The 16,475-nt window shown below is 45.0% G+C and overlaps 2 long non-coding RNA genes across 6 annotated transcripts in view; both read right to left on the bottom strand.

Moving 5' to 3' along the window:
• Positions 1-1,290: 1,290 nt before the first annotated feature.
• Positions 1,291-7,894, bottom strand: LOC117802683. 2 transcript variants are annotated; one of them, XR_004626134.1, is made up of 4 exons: positions 7,500-7,894; positions 7,218-7,351; positions 1,991-2,162; positions 1,291-1,476 (listed from the first exon to the last, which is right to left on the bottom strand). It is a non-coding gene; the product is annotated as an uncharacterized LOC117802683 (long non-coding RNA). The 2 variants fall into 2 exon arrangements; XR_004626133.1 differs by having other exon boundaries at positions 1,291-2,162.
• Positions 7,895-12,184: 4,290 nt separating this feature from the next.
• Positions 12,185-16,475, bottom strand: part of LOC117802681 — a 31,861-nt gene continuing 27,570 nt past the window's right edge. For all 4 annotated transcript variants that reach the window (XR_004626130.1, XR_004626131.1, XR_004626129.1 and 1 more), the window contains 2 exons: positions 13,950-14,085; positions 12,185-13,133 (listed from right to left, as the gene is read on the bottom strand). This is a non-coding gene — a long non-coding RNA (uncharacterized LOC117802681). The remainder of the gene's footprint in view (positions 13,134-13,949; positions 14,086-16,475) is intronic.

Raw genomic sequence — 16,475 nt, forward strand, 5'->3', positions numbered from 1 at the left:
AAAGATGGTAGGAGTTTACATAGAATTTTGCACTTTGGTGGAGCATGTTTCCATATGCTTCTCTTCCTACTCTACATGACTTTATCAACCACCAATACTCCCTTCTACATTGACAATAGCAGCGGCAACATTCTATGATCCCATTATCCCCCCATCATCCAAAATTAGCATTTTGTTATAGGTCCTGTGGACTTTTTTCTTTAACAAGTCAGTAATTTCACCTTTAAAATAGGAATGACTCTCCAACGTAACAAGTAGTTGAATGGATTAAATGAAATCGTGTAAAAAGCCAAGAAACTAAAAACAATTTTTATTAACTACCACTACAATTCTATCATACACGATCTTCTCAGGGTTTGTGGAACATATCTATATTTTCCTATTTCCTTATCTTTGCTCACGGTGTTCCCCCCCTGCTAGAATGCCTTTTCTCTGTCAGGAGACCAGGCGCAGCTTACATGATGCTGCCTCTGGAGATTTCCAAGGATTCCAGGCAGGATGAGTCCCTTCTTTTCTATACTTCAGGAGTGCGCCAATAATTCTGCTTCTTAAAATCACTGGATTACATGATTTGTGCGCATATCCACCTCATCTAATAAGGTAAGTTTGTGGGGTTCAGAGATCGTGTGGTATATGCCCAGAGCCTCATGCAGAGCCTTGGGTGAAGTAAATGCGAGATATTTGCTGATCTGAAATGAACATTGATCACTGACTGATTTTCTATGCTTGTGCAATTGAACACACTCAGAGAGCTATTGATGAGTACCATAAATAATCATTTAAAACACTAGACTTACTCTGCTAACACCGCATATTCCTAGAACTGAGGAAGGGTGGGTTCACACTGTGGAACTGAATCACCTAGGAGACTCATTAAAAATGCAGACACTCCAGGGGCGCCTGGCTGGCTCAGTCCCTTCAGCATCTGACTCTTGGTTTCGGCTCAGGTCATGCATGATCTCAGGGTCGTGAGATTGAAGCCCAAGATGGGCTCCCGGCTCGAGGGGGAGTCTGCCTAGGATTCTCTATCTCTCCCTTCCCCTCTGCTTTTCCACGCCCCCTCCCCCACCCGTGCGCGCTCTTAAATAAATAAGTAAACAAATAAACAAACAAATAAATAGATAAACTCTTCAAAAGGAGCCATGAGACACTGGGGCTCACCGGAAACCCTCATGAGGCAGAATGTCTGGTGACGGAGCCAGGCAGCCTGCGTCGTTGACGTCGTCTCAGGTGGTTCTGCCACACGCCCGTGTTTGACAATCACCGTGTGGAAGTAACCCGGGTCCTCATCTCACTCGGCACGGGAATCCTACTCAGAGACGCTGACAACTCTCCGGCCCTTGTGTGCACGTCCTCCAGCTGCCATCTGTGAGGTCTTCAGACAAGGCGCTGCTGACGTGAAGGTAACCAGTCTCGCGGGAGGGCAGCCGCGGTGCGTGGGGCGGAGCCGGAAGAAGTCTTGTGAGTTTCTAATACCTTCCGGGAGCGAGGGGTGCGAGCTGAGAGCGGACTCTCGGGGCGCAGCGCTGCCCGCGGAACTGACGCACACTGACACTGATGTGGGATTTGGCCCCAGAATAGGTGGACTGGGTCCCCAGTGTTATTCTGTGACGGCTGTGGAGCCCAGGGCATGCTAGAAGGCTCTCAAAGTTTTTGTTTGGTTTTCTGTAAAATGGAAATGTGAGAACCTCCTTCGCTCTCAAGGATGTGATGACGACGGTGCGAGCGGCAAGGACCCATGTTCACATGTTTTATAAAATCTCAAAGTGGCCTTTGTTTCTTATTTTTATCGCACGTGTCGGTTTAAAATCTCCGTGGCTTCTCCCAGCTCCCCCCTGCTGGCTAGGCGGACCTCGAGTGCCGCTGTACCCTAGACACCGGTGACATCCACCGTGCACACAGGGACCTACCACCTGCCTCGGCACCGCGCACCTCAGGAGAAATGGCTTGGCCGCTCTGGTTCTCAGCCATAAAATGAGAGTTACATTACCCATTTACAGAGATGAAGATGCTCGCCGCACCCCATGCCGCGGTCATGGCTCTGTCCAGTGACACGGCCCTGCTTGGAACGGTGATGAGCTCCGCCGCTGTCAAAGGCCTGGGCCCCTGTCCCGTTCCATTCAGAAGGGGGTATGGCGCCCTCCAGCCCAGAACAAGCGATTCTGAAATTCGAGTAAAGGACGTCATGTCATCTCCAGAACTAGAACCTGCCCCTCATGATGGCTTCACTCCTCTCCCTGCTGCGGGAAGCAATTTTATCCCACTTGTCAGGCACCTTAGTTGCTCCTTTCCGTAGGCCCAGCGCCCCGGAGCACCTTAGGCAGATGGTCTCTCAGCATTCAGCTGACTTGCTCAGCAGTGAACTGAATGTATACTTGTTATCCAAAGGAAGATCTTGGTCAAAGATACACTGCATTGGTGAATGTGGTGGTTATAACAACACTTCTCTGTAGAACTCAAGGTTCCGCATATAGTTTAGACAGAAACTCTTATCTGGAAGGGTCTTTGACAATCTAGCATTTTCCAAAATGTATTCCATAGAACATTAATTATGTGAGATACTCCTTAAAGAGGGGGTAGAATTCCATTGTTAAATAATTTTAGACAATACTGCCTATTCGCTCAAGACCTCTTGAGGTCTCAATGCACAATGGCGTGTTAAGGGCTCTGAGAAGTCCTGCACTGGTCTCCACTTGTTTTGTTGTTTGAGAACCTGTTCATATTTGACATGATTTGGTAAATTTTGCTGTCTTATTATCTCAGCTTCCTCAAGCCTTACTGGTTACATGGTTTATATGTGCAGTAAGCGAACCACATCTTTTTAGGCTTTTAACTGCCACTCATTGCCTATGGAAATTTGTCTCTAGACTAACCTAACTTCTAACTAATCTTGTGGTGACATTGTAATCTCGGGTTGCCTTCGGTGTAAAAGAGCATTTTTTTTTCTTCAACTCAATTTTTCTTGAGTAATCAGTGACTTCTCATGTTTCAAACATCAAAAGATAAGAAAAGGTGTTAAATGAGAAGCCTCCCTCCCACTCAATATCCCGTTCCTCCTCTGCTCAGACGCCACTTCCCATCACCAGCAGTTCCAGAAGTAACCGCTGCTTTAAATTTCTTGTTTAACCTTCCAGACAATGTTTAGGCATATCAACGCATAGATCTATATCTATAGTGAGTGTGTGTGTGTATATATATATATATTTTTTAATAAGAAATGTTAGCTTATTGGGGTGCCTGGATGGCTCAATCTGTTAAGTGTCCAACTCTTGGCTTTGGCTCAGGTCATAGTCCTGGGGTCGTGAGATCTGCCCCAGGTTGGGCTCTGCGCTCAGAGGGGAGTCTCCTTGGGATTCTCTCTCTCCCTGCCTCTGGCCCTCCCCCTGCCCTGCCCCTGCTCATGCTTATGCACACTCTCTCTCAAACAAATAATCTTTTTAAAAAAGAAACTGTAGCTTATATTACACATTTTTCAAAGAGCAAAAATTATTTATCATTTTCCTACATGGCATAAAAATCACAAAATTGGATTCTGCTTTGAAGCCTTAATTTGCCCTTGTGGAGATAAGAAATGTGCTTGTGGAGGGCCTAGAAATCTTGGGAGTGGAAAACCAGAGACTTCTACGGGGCAGGAGGCTCCATTAGGCCTTGCAGCATGTGTCCAGTTTACGAGTCAATGAAATTGGGAAGACTCCCTCACCTTTATGGGCACAGATCTCTCCTGGATACTTTGTTACTGATATGAAATATGTGTCACTTGAGTGCAAAAAAAGGTGGGGTAGCATTCAAAAGGAGATTTGCCAAATGAAAAATGTAAGTACCATTAGAAGCCTAGCAAGTAGGAACCCAGGGAGAGGGGAAGGGTAGCCACAGCTGACACAAGGAGTGAACTATTCAGTGACGATTGCTACTTCTTTTTCAGTGTTAACCCACTGAGTCCAGCCGGTTTGTCCTATCATCGGGCAGTATAACAGAATGGTTAAGAGGATTTAAAGTCAACTGGGACTGTTTTCATGTTTGTAGCTCTGCCACTTACTTTCTGTGTGACCTTGAACAAGTTACTGAACCAGGTTGTGCCTTGATCTCATCATCTGTAAAATGGGCCAGTAAGTACCCACCTCACAGGACAGTTGTGAAGGTTATGGGAGATGTTACCTATAAAGAACTAAGCCAGGAGCTTGGCCCTGCAGGATTGGTATTTGCTGAAGAGATTTTTTTTTAAATAATAATTTTTTATTATGTTATGCTAGTCACCATACAGTACACCCTTATGAAGAGGAGATTTTTAAGAGGACTTTGCTCGTAGGTGAACTATTTAGCCTGTATCTTTACCCCATTCAAGTTAACAGTCCATTCACTTAGAAGTTCAGACTGAAAGCCCAGTGTTTCTGTGCAGAATGGGAAGTTTCTACCTGATTCCTCTGATTTGTTTGTTTGTTTGTTTTAGTGATGCTTGTGATTTCCCTTTGCTACTGCTGCCTTAGGAAGTTCTAAGTTATCCAGTAGAGTTGGAGCCAACTGGGTGTTCTAACCACTGAAAGACAATTTCAGTTCTGATGAATGACAGAGTCAGATTCTTGCCCTTTATCTTAGTCCCCAGGAATGGGTTAGTGGTCCAGTCCTCTCGCTAATTTGTGGGAATGGCTGAGAGAAAGATCCATTTCAAATATCATCCATTAACTCAACAGAAGCTATGCTGAATCCATGTTCTTTACATAAAGTAGAAATGATACTTGGAAAGTACCATAGTCTGAAACCCAACTGTGTAATAAGAACCACATTGCTGATGTCAGCAGCTAGGGGCCTGTAGCCCGTTGAAAGTCCTTGGGACTCTAGCATCTGCCCGTATTTATAACATTTTTGCTTTTTTGCCCTTGAAATGACACATCATCTTAGAGTTTCAGAGAGATTTCCAAATCAGGGAGGGCTGAGCCTATGTAAGAGCCGATGGGAGAGTCACGGCAAGAACGTAGTTCTCATCCAACAAATGAGGAATAGAGTTACTTCGGAAACTACAGGTCCACAAATTTCTTTAGAACTGAGGGCTCCAGACAGTTCTCAGACACTGCAGCCAGCCCAAGTCTTTGGAACCCACCACAGTGTATGTGAAGGAGGGGGATTCTTTCACGTGTGGCCAGGGAAATAATAATGCCTCACCAAACATTTCCAGGAAACAGGCGAACTATGGCTCACGTTATTAAATGTAAGTGTACATGTCTCACTGGGGCCCTCAAGATAAATAGTATGAAAAATAGTGCTTAATATCTCTCTGGGTGATTCTGCTCTGGAAACAGCTTAAATGACATGAAAATTGTCATCTGTTATGGATGAGAATAATAAACTCACAGAGTAATTTTTATCCTGAATTCAGATCCCGTCTGCTTCTCCCTCCCCTCTCTTTCCACATGCTGTAATGGGATAAATGATGTTTTCAATCAGGGAGGGATGGGAGAAATTAAGAAGCTTCAGGAAAAGTATATCCTGAATTTCCAAAAAGCTGTCTAGGTCAGTCCGGAGTCTAGTCAGAAAGCGTATTCATCCCGCCTGGATATTTCCACTGACAGCGGAAGCGAGGAGGGACAGCTGGAAATAATTACACTTGTGACCCTTTCCCAGGGAGAACCTAGAGTTGAAGGTACTTGGAGGCTCACAGCTTGTTACCATTTTGCTTTTGTTTCTCCGGGTGAGCAGTCATGCTGAATGAATTTGTGATTCACTAATAAACACTTGGGGGAATGATTTCTTGCTTCCCTGAGCCATGTTTTTTAATCCGGTCTACACCACCTTTCAAAATATGAAAGAAAAAAAAAAGCGTTAGAAAACCAAATGACTGTCTTTTCTCAACATGGGTGAGGAATGTTTTCGTTCTGTTTGTGTTATTACAGAAGAAGGTGTGTGTGGCCAGGGGAGGGGGGGAGGCACGAAATTAGATGTCAGCCCTACCTGCCCGTGGGGTGGCTGAGAGAACTATTACATCTCAAGTGGTTTGAAAAGTGTAAAAATTCTAGAACTATAAAGTCATATTATTCTTTTCTATTTGGTGAGCCTATCAGACCCCATCATACTACTTGACTAGTTTCCCAGACACACTACCGTAAGTCAAGGAAAGACTCCCCTCATGCCCTTAATGAGGCTATCTAACGTGTTCACCTTACCGGTGTTCTTTCTCATTTGAGCCTATGTGATGTAACCATTGCAGAATCTGTTTAAAAAACCAAAACAAGCAGAGAACATATATTCTGCTTCCATGGAACTGAAGGATCTGCTTGGCCCAGTCAGCTGACTTCTTCTCTCTCTACTTAGACACCTGTATACAACATTAATCCTGGAGTGAACCAGTTGTTCAAGGATAGTGTAGTCTTGCCAAAGAGCCAAACAATGTTTCACTATAGGTTATAGCTCCCGAACTTTCTGCCAGAAATTCAATACACACATCTCATACCTATTTCACTTAAGGTAGTGGAAAGAAAATATGAGAATGCTCCAGCATCCTGAGGCTTCTATGTGAAGAATGTCTTTCTGACTGTGTCTGCAGCAAGGTGTTTGTGGACACAGGTTTCCTGTGCGGGGAAGTTGCTGGCTCGTCCCAGAGATTCCTGTGTTAGTGCTTAGAGACACCGAGCTTGTGGAAGGCGTACAGCACACCTGCCTTGATGGTCACTGAAGCTTTATGTTAACAATCATGGGAAGGTGGTTTTAGTTTAGTAACTGCAAAATAGCTGTTTAGATAGCTTTTGTTTTTAAAAGATACTTACATCATCTTCTAGAACTGACCCCGTTAGGCTTTGCTTTAACTTCTCATCTACTGCTAAGAGCTCTTCCATCTTATTTCCTTCTATTCAGGATCTTTTTTTCTCCTGCTATAGCTTTTCTATGATTTTCTATGGTTTTCCCTTTTACCTACCCATCAGGCCTATTGTTCACTGAGCGAGCCTCCAGATTTTTGTACTAGTTGTAAAGTGTAGTAGTGGGGATGGTAGCATAATAATAATTACTATTATTTATTAATTTATTTGCTGTATTTATTTACTATTATTTACTATCATAATAAATAGAAAATGATAGTAATAATAATGGAATACTAGCTGCTGCAGTGAAAAATAGCTCTTCCATTTCCATTTGGAGACTTGACCTCCCTACTCTCAGTTTACATAGACACAGGACCCAGGTCTGGCCAACCAGAACATTCCATCCTCCGGCCCCAGGGACTGACTCACAGCTGCACATGAGATCCAACCAGGCCAATGAAATCTCATTCCAGGGGTTTCCCTTGGTATCTCTTTCTCCTGTGGCTGCTCAGCTGGGAGGATGTCTCAGCACCCATTTTGTCATCTCGTGGGGGATAGTCTGTCTGAGAATGAAAGCAATCAGAGGAATATAGAGCCAACTGATTCAGAGAAAACCCACAGCGAGGACCTTGGGTGAGCCATAGATCCAGATGCTTCTGAACCCAGAACTTTTTTGCTTAAGTGAGGTTTAGCTGGGCATGTCCCACTTACAGCTGGATGAATCTTGACTGATACAGTGGTTGCCATGTCACGAGTCGAGCACCGTTCACGCAGCAGGCACCTGGGCAGGCACTTTACTAGATGTCCTCTCCTTTAATCCACTCAATAATCCTATGTTTGTTCTCATTGTGTAGTTGAGGAAACAGATTTAAAGAAGTTAAGTAACTTGTCTGGGGTCCTGCGGCTGGTGAGGAACACCAACACCTTTGAATTGATATTATTGGTAAATTGACTTTAGGAAGAAAGGCCTGTGACATCACCTCAGAGAAATATTCACACGGGAGGGCTGCATTAGCCATCACGGAGGCAGTGAGAGCATGAATTTTAGGCACGCTGGAGCCTCGATCTTTTTTAGCCGGTCTCGTCAGAGCTGACCATGGATGAAATGTAAGCCAGACAAAACTGTGCTCACTTGGCCACGGGGCTGGTCAGATCCTGGGATTGTCCACAGGGAACAGGAGTGAGGACAGTCAGTCCCAAGGCTTCTGTGAAGAGGACAAGCATGTATGTCGGGCTATGTGTCCCATAGCTCCTTAACCCCTGCGAGAATTAGGTACCTCCTGAAAAGGGTCTTAAGCGGCTGGTGAGAGGATGAGGCCGAAGTTGACCCCAGAGGCCGTTCCAGCCAGCATTTGTGGCTTATGATTGATTTGTCATGGTCTGGCCCAGGGTGAGGTGAAGTCATTGTGGTTGAAGGTAAAAAAAAAAAAAAAAAAAGGATCCAAGCATGGTCATTGTCCCCAGCTGGGGCCTGTTTGTGCCCCGGGCCTTCTTTGCCTCTCCCCTGCCCTGCCCTGCCGCTAGGGGGCGCTCCCCAGGGCAGCCTGCCCGGACTCCCATTGGATGGCTTCTGCCAGGGGGCTGGCGCAGCAGTGGCAGGGGCCCCTGAGAGATGAGCGGGGACGACGGCCAGCTAGCGGGTTTCTTCCTTCAGTCTCTGCAGTACCCGCTGTCCTCCGTGGCGTGGGCCCTCACACCCACCATAGTTTCACCTCCGCCTCCTAAGCCCAGGCCCTAGACCTCTGGAAATGTGGCCTTCGTGCCTTCCGTCCTCCTGTCCTGCTGTCTGGCTCCTCTCTCACCTGTGTAACCAATCTAACATTTCCTCCTTCCTGGTTAGCCAAACGTCCAAAATAAAACCACTTCTGGAGGGCGAGGTTACCGTGCGTTTGAGTACCCTCATGCAGTATGTGCTTAAAAATAAGTTGGTTGCTCTGTGGGTTGGAATGCGATCTCTTGCCAGCCTGTCCAGTCCACTGTACCCTCGGTTTCGCGGGTCTGCCCCGCGGGATTAGGGAGCCTGGCTCTCAGCCTCCTTTTAAGGGACTGGCGGGTCCCCTACTTCCTACTTACTCCTTGCAGGCTACTAGGAGCTGAGCCCGAGGGATCGTTCCTGAAAACCTTTTCTGTCTTCTCAGTAATCATATTAAATATCTGATTTTGTGTGGGCTGCTCAGAGAAAACATACTTCCCTTTTCACTACAGGCAAGGCATCTCTGCATGACTCGTTGCTGTGATTGCTTTTTTTCCCTTTTTTCTTAATTTAAGAGACAAATCTGACTTACCCTGAAAACAGTGATTGTGGTTAATGGACTTAGCATACGAATTCCCATTAACGCAGCAACTTCAAGGAGGAGGTTTTCATCTGAGTGGAGGTGAATCACAGGATTTTTATACCACTGTATTGAAAAACATCCATCTTTAAATAAAAACCATTTCCTTTAAGCCATTTTTTCACAGTAAAGTCAGCCTCAATTCTTGTTTGCGCCTGAAAGAGTCGGGAAATTTATCTGTAGCCACAGTTTCTACATCTGCCTGCCCTTGCTTTCAGAATGCCACGTTTCCAATCCCAGTCTTTCTTGTTGGCTTACAGGAACATCCTCGGCCTCAGGAAGAAACCCAGAAGGTTCTGCATGGGCAAGTGGGGTCAATGGCACAGCTGACTGGAGCAGAGCGAGCCAGGGATGCTCACATGGGTACCGTGTTTTGTTGGCTCTATCATCTGCAACTGGGGGTTGGCCCGAGTGGGAGAACTTTGGGAGTATCCACAGGAAGTAGATATTTCCTGACCAGCTCATCCCTTGCTAACTCTCCAGCATTTTCTTGTCTGCAGCTAAAACATTTTGCCTTGTATGTTCCTGCCCAAGGCCTCTTGAGACAGTGGGCGGGATTTTTTTCTTTCATTTTTAACTTGTGCCAAATGTGTCAGGAGTTAAGTCCATAATGCATAGATCTTGGCCCTGGATCTCTTAAGGATGTGGCCTCTCTGTTTCTGCCACAGGCTGCACAGTAACCAAATGTGTCTGAGAAGTCCGACTCTTTAAGAATTCTTGGCTTGGTTCTTCTGTAGAAATGAAAACCCTGTGAAGAGGACACTGGGAAGACAAGCCTGACAAACTCTTCCCTTCCTATGATCTAAGTCAAGATGAAGAGAGTGGAATCCATTCAGACTGCATGTCCAAGGAGAGGTCTAAGAGGAAGCATCCCCAGTCTCTAGCTTTTGCTTCTTCTCAGACTAGGTCCTTTAGGCAGGGTTACTATATCTGGCCAAACAGGTCAACTTCAGGAAGCACTGCTCTATGCAGTGCACAGCCTGCCCAACTGTATATGGTGGCCCTCCTGTGGGGCTGAAGTTCCCCGGTTTCTCTTGCTACACCTGGGCCTAGACATAGAATGACTTCTCTCTCTTAACCCCAACTTTCTCTTTGTGTAAACTATTCATGTCAGGCCTCAGTTTCTTTGCCTTTAAAGAAGGGGTGATTCCCTACCTCAGAAAGCTTTTATGAGACTAAATGAGCTGGCAAAAAAGGGACTTACATTACTTAGGGAAAGTCTTCCCCAAAGACAATGTAGTATTATTTTCAAGTTGGCACTAACAAAATTACTCTATGGGAATGAAAAATTTACCCATATGAGCTAAACTAACTTATTACATGTGCTGTGATGACCACGGAAATTAATAAGGGCTAATGTGCCCCAGGGTCCCCAAGAAATGAGGCTGACCTCAAATCAACCATGCTTTGGAAAATTAGGGATCGCAAGTGGCCTTGAAATTATTATTACCCCTCTGTGCTACTACGATTCTTGAGTTGAGAATTATAACATTCATTATTCTTAGAGTCAGCCTCGTTAGGAAACGCTGTAGGTTATGGGAGAAGGTTGTCTTCAAGAACCAGATGGGCTCAGAGAGAAGGGATGGAGTTGCTGCACGAAGAAGCTCATAAAGCCAATGAGAGTTCCCTGGGGGGAGCAACTGGATTGGCTCCGAGGGGCAGAGTCCAGCAGCCCAGAAGCAGACAAGACAGACGTGAGAGATTGCATGGGCTGAGAAACAGTCTGGTGTGTCAGTGGGATCCACGGTTGATTGGAATGGAGGTTGCGCATTTGGAGAATGAGAGATAGGGATGAGTGGGGTGGAGTCATCACAAACCAGAGACCACAGACTGCTAAGAAAGCACCACGGGACCTGGGATTGGTCCTTGGACACATTGAATACGTACTTTTTTTTTTAATTTAAATTTTGTTAGTTAACATACAGTACAGTATTGGTCTCTGGAGTACAATTCAGGGATTCATGACTTACATACAATACCCAGTGCTCATCCCAAGTGCCCTCCTTAATACTCCTCACCCATCTAGCCCATCCCCCACCCACCTCCGTCCATCAACCCTCGGTTTGCTTTTACTGTTGCTTATGGCTTGTTTCCCTCTCTCCTTTTTTTTTCTTCCCCCCCTTTCCCATATATTCATCTGTTTTCTGTCTTAAATCCCACCTATGAGTGAGGACACCTTGTTGGCTCAGTCAGTTGGGCGTCCAACTCTTGTTTTCCGCTCAGGTCATGATCTCAGATAAATAAATAAAATCTTTAAAAGAAAATTCCACATATGGGTGAGATCCTATGGTATTTGTCTTTCTCTGACTGACTTATTTCACTTAGCATAATACACTCCAGCTCCAGCCACCATGGTGCAAATGGCAAGATTTCATTCTTTTCAATGACTGAGTGATATTCCATGTATATATACCACTTCTTCTTTATCCATTCATCAGTTGATAGACATTGGGTTCTCTCCATAGTTTGGCTATTGTTGATAATGCTGCTCTAAACATCGGGGAGCATGTACCCCTTCAAATCTGTATTTTTGTATCCTTTGGGTAAATACCTAGTAGTGTGATTGCTGGATTGTAGAGTAGCTCTATTTTTAACTTTCTGAGGAACCTCCCTACTGTTCTCCAGAGTGGCTGCAGCAGCTTACATTCCCACCAGCAGTGTAAGAGGGTTCCCCTTTCTCCGCATCCTTGCCAACACCTGTTTTTCTTGTGTTAATTTTAGCCATGCTGACAGGTGTGAGGTGAATCTCATTGTAGTTTTGGTTTGCATTTCCCTGATGACGAGTGGTGATAATGAGCATCTTTTCATGTGTCTGTTAGTCTTCTTTGGAAAAGCGTCTATTCATGTCTTCTGCCCATTTATCTGAATTATTTGTTCCTTGGGTGTTGAGTTTGATAAGTTGTTTAGATTTTGGATACTAAGCCTTTATCAGATACGCGGTTTGCAAATATCTTCTCCCAGTCCAGAGGCTGCCTTTTAATATTGTTGATTGTTTCCTTCTCTGTGCAGAAGCTTTTTATCTTGATGAAGTCCCAATAGTTCATTTTGGCTTTTGTTTCCCTTGCCTCTGGCGACGTGTCTAATAAGAAGTTGCTGAGGCCGAGGTCAAAGAGGTTTCTGCCTCTGTTCTCCTCTAGGATTTTGATGGTTTCCTGTCTCACAATATGTACTTTCTGTGGCCATCAAACCAAGTATGTGGGGAAGAACCTGTTCCCTCAAGCAGGTCACAACCTTAGAGAAAATTAAAACTTTTTTCTTTTCTACAGTCTGGTGCTTCTCTTTATGTATAATTTCCCATGTGGGGACACACTGCTTTGCCAAATAAACAGTCCCTTCCTAAGGGGTGTTCAGACTGGAACTTGTTTTCAAAAATGTGTTTGTCTCCCAACGAGGAAAACAAACTATTCCTAAAACTGGGATCCTTCAAATTAGAAGCCAAAGCAAGTTGCTGTAATGTACTTGTCATCGATAACTCACACTGAAACCAGAGTTTGGGTTTGTTTTTTTAAAGCTTAAGTCCCCAAACTCTCTTTTCAAGTATCATTGAGCATTTAGTCTGAACACAGACCTCCCGGAGATGAGGGGAGGTTTGGTTTTCTGATGCAGCACCTGACTCAGGAAGGGGCCATTCCAGCCATAGAGGCCATTAGGCATGGACTTCATTGTGACCTTGGGCCAGGCCTCAAATGGAGAGACCAATGCCTCTTTCCAAGGGAGCCCCTTAAGTGTAGTAATATAAGGAGTACACCTTCAGTCGAAACTTTGTTGTTTGCAAGGAAAGGAAATTCAAGCAAGCTTAAATAAAGTTTGTAAAAATATTGAGATGCCATTGAGATGAATTTCAGCCAGTTCTCAAGGGAACTGAGCTTGAAACTGGGAGCCACCAGGGAGAAGACGTCTCCTCTCTGCCTCCCTGGAGCAGCTCAGTCTGTCATCTGCTTTCCTCTGAATTTGCTTCATTCTCTTGTCTGCAGACATACTTGATTCGCATTATTCACAGCAGTTATGGTCTCTAAAATCACACAATCACTGAATTAGGAAATGTTGAGCTAATTACTTGTAGGGGAAATAAGGGATTAGGTTCCCAAAAGCCTCTGGTCCCAACATTTTTGCAGACTGAACAGTGCATACCCTTGTTTTATGTGTATTTCTGTTTTAAGGCACCATATTGAATATATATTGTTAATTCATTAACATTGAACTCACAACCAATATAGCACTCCAACCCAGGCCTGAAGGAAGCTTCTGTAACACACGTATTTTCTCTGTAAGGAACATCACAGCCTTCCTGAGCTCAGTAACAGTAGATGGTACTTCAGGACTGTGCTTGGGGTCATCGTAAACAATGAAATCACCAGCAAAATCAGAAAAAGGTGGAAAACGTGGTGTTTAACCGACTGTGGGAAGGACACTTGTTTATAGCATAAGAGCTAAAACAAGAAGGCCGAGTGTCACCGGAGTCAGACTCAGCCGGAAACATGGTGCTGAGTGACTCCAAGTGTTCGCCACTTTGCTCACGTTTGCAAATAACTGCGGAAGCACTTGAGTACGGATGTGGGGATGACAAATTTTAGCGACTTAGCCAATTCACAAAAATGGAGCACGCGGATAGTAAGGATCTACCGTAGCTTCTTCTCTTGGCGCAGGGTTTCTGCTTCCCTACAGCTTCGGTTGTCTCTGTGGCTTTCACTCCCCTGAACCCCACCAGCTCCAGCTTCAGCCGAGGCTGACGTGGTCTTTCTGCTCTGCTCCCTGTGGATAAATGTCTCAATCCCTTCACGTAGGCATCCCAAATCCCCCGAGAAAGAAGCCATTTGGCCTAACCTACCCTTTGAATTAATTCCATTTGGATCCAACGTCCATCCATGGTCCAATCTACTGCAGTACCAGCGAGGATGGTGGGTGTGCATTGGGGAAAAGGAGTCACACAATACAGGGGCTCCTCCGAGCTTGAACGTGGGTATCTTAAACCAAAAAGAGAAGGTGGGGATTGCAGACAAAGTAACTAGTTTTCTGGTGCAGTATAACGTCAGGACTATCAGGAAATATCCCTTTCTACTTTCTTTTCTTTCTGGATTTCCCCCCAAATGCTTACTGATGTTTAAAAGTTTCTTCACAGGGTCAAAGATGAAAGAGTATTCTTTCATGGTTGGAGATAGGTCTTAAAATACCAAAATGCGGTGGGGATGTTAAGAAAAAGAATGTTGATCCCCACAAAGGTGTAAATGGCTGATGGAAGTTCTTCCTCTGAAATCAGGGAATCGCAGAAGACAAGAGAGGAAGCAGGTAGTAGCACAGAAAGGGGAACCAGGGAGCTCTCCGGGAAATGGCACCTGAGTCCCAGTTTAATCTGGGCTGGTATTTGCTTGCTTGTTTGTTTTTTGTGTTTGTGTTTGCTTTTTGCCCCAGGTCCCTAAGATTATCTCAGGGAAAGGGAAACTTCTGAGGTGTCTAGTGGCCTGTGCTGTCTCTATGAGGAGCTGTGAATGAAACCCAGAACCGTCAGGTCTGAACTTTCCTAAACATCATCAGCTAAAGAGTCTCTCAGCAGCAACAACACACATACCCAGCTGTCAGGGAGCTGGACAAAAACTCCGTTAGCAAGACTTTGCCTCTTAAAATGCAATTTAGCAACCATCTTTCTCCCATTACTGGAGCTTTCTCTAGACTCTTACTCCAGCTCCAAGGTGTATCAAAGTACTTCCTCCAAACAGACGCAAACACAAGTAAACCTAGTAACATATCTTTCTAAGATGCCGAGAGATGACAATCCTATCCATCTCAGGAATCCAGAAAGGGAAGAATGGAGACCAGCAAAATGGAGAAGTCACCCTCATGGAGGCAAGGAGGAAGTGAAAATGACACAGATGAAAATGACACACGAATGGTTCTGGCTGGCAGGAAGGGCAGGCCCCAGGGAGAGGAGGTGCTGGGAATTCAGCGAGGGGGGTTGGAGGCAAAGGGATGAAGACAGGAGAGTCTGGTGAATGATTCCTATCTTACTGGGTAGATAAGAGCGGGGAAAATGTGGTCTTTGGAAAGAAGGATGATATGGGAGAACCAGTGTCTAAGAAAATTTATTCCCAGAGAAGTGGGGAAATCCAGGCTATGACTTCAAGAACTGGAAGATTTAGAAGCCAATACAACTGGGAATTAACCAAGGGCTTAAATCCAGTCCCTGACAATAGGCCAGGCTGAGAATGGCTCCTAACTTTATCTAAAGATCTCATAGAATTTTAGAGCTAGAACAACCATAATGGGGGGGGGGCTGTTTCCTGTTATCAGTCAGCATTTGGGATTGCTTTACCCAAGGTAAGTGGCAGGATATTAATATCAAAAAAGTATATGCCTTGTCCCTACAACACATCGCCCCCCACCCCAAAACCCTTCCTCCCTGGTTTCCTGATGTCATATCCTGGCATCGTGAAAGGGGGTGGAGGGGTTATATAACTGTCTGAAGTATTACAGAACATGAACCGATAAATAAGCTCTGTAAATTGCAAAACATGAGTCATGATTCTCTTTGTTCTGCATCTAAATAACTGCATGCTTAAAATTATATATTTTTGCTTCATGATAGAATTCAAAAACAAAACAAAATTTTAGAAAACCTCTAAGTGCCCTCTCATGGAGGAACCTATTTTCTCATATCACATCAGGCCTCGGCGATGACTGTTGAAATAATAGCCAGCATTTTTTAAGAGTTTCTGTCGTGGCAGGCACTCAAAAGCACCTACTTCTATACCTGTTTTAGAGAAGAGAAAGCCAAAAATAGAGAGGTTAAGTGGCTTATCTATGGTTACCTGGTCACCACTTGTCATAGCCAAGACATGAGCTCAGGGCCCCTCGCATCTAGACTCCACATTCTTGCTCCTTTCCGTGATGTGACACCATCTCTCGAGTCTCCTCTCTGAGCAGAGGTCTAGCGAGACCCCACAAACGCCAGCTTGAGCTTGGCCACCTGTCCCACAACCGGCCACCTCCCGGCTGACACTCTCATGTTACAGATGGAAACTTCCTGCTATGCATCCTCGGGGGCTCCCAGCATTCCTTCTCTCTCCTGCTCACAGCCTGATCTTTAAAAAACACTTCTTCCAGCTTCTAGGTGCAACCTATGACCCGCTCTTGATAAGGAAAGAGAGATATGAAAATAAATATAAACTTGAAGCAGGGTCTTGGGAAACCCGGAAAAGTATTTGTACTACTATTAACTATCTAAAAAATCGACTCAGTTTGGGGGCAAAAAGAATGTGAGATACACATGACTCAATGGGCTGAGGCTCATCTTGAAACTACGGGTTTAAAATTTGAACGGGAGAAGAGGCTGCTGGGCCCTCCAGTCCTCGACAGGGTA

The sequence above is a fragment of the Ailuropoda melanoleuca genome, chromosome 6, assembly GCF_002007445.2.
Source record: "Ailuropoda melanoleuca isolate Jingjing chromosome 6, ASM200744v2, whole genome shotgun sequence".
Lineage (NCBI taxonomy): Eukaryota > Metazoa > Chordata > Mammalia > Carnivora > Ursidae > Ailuropoda > Ailuropoda melanoleuca.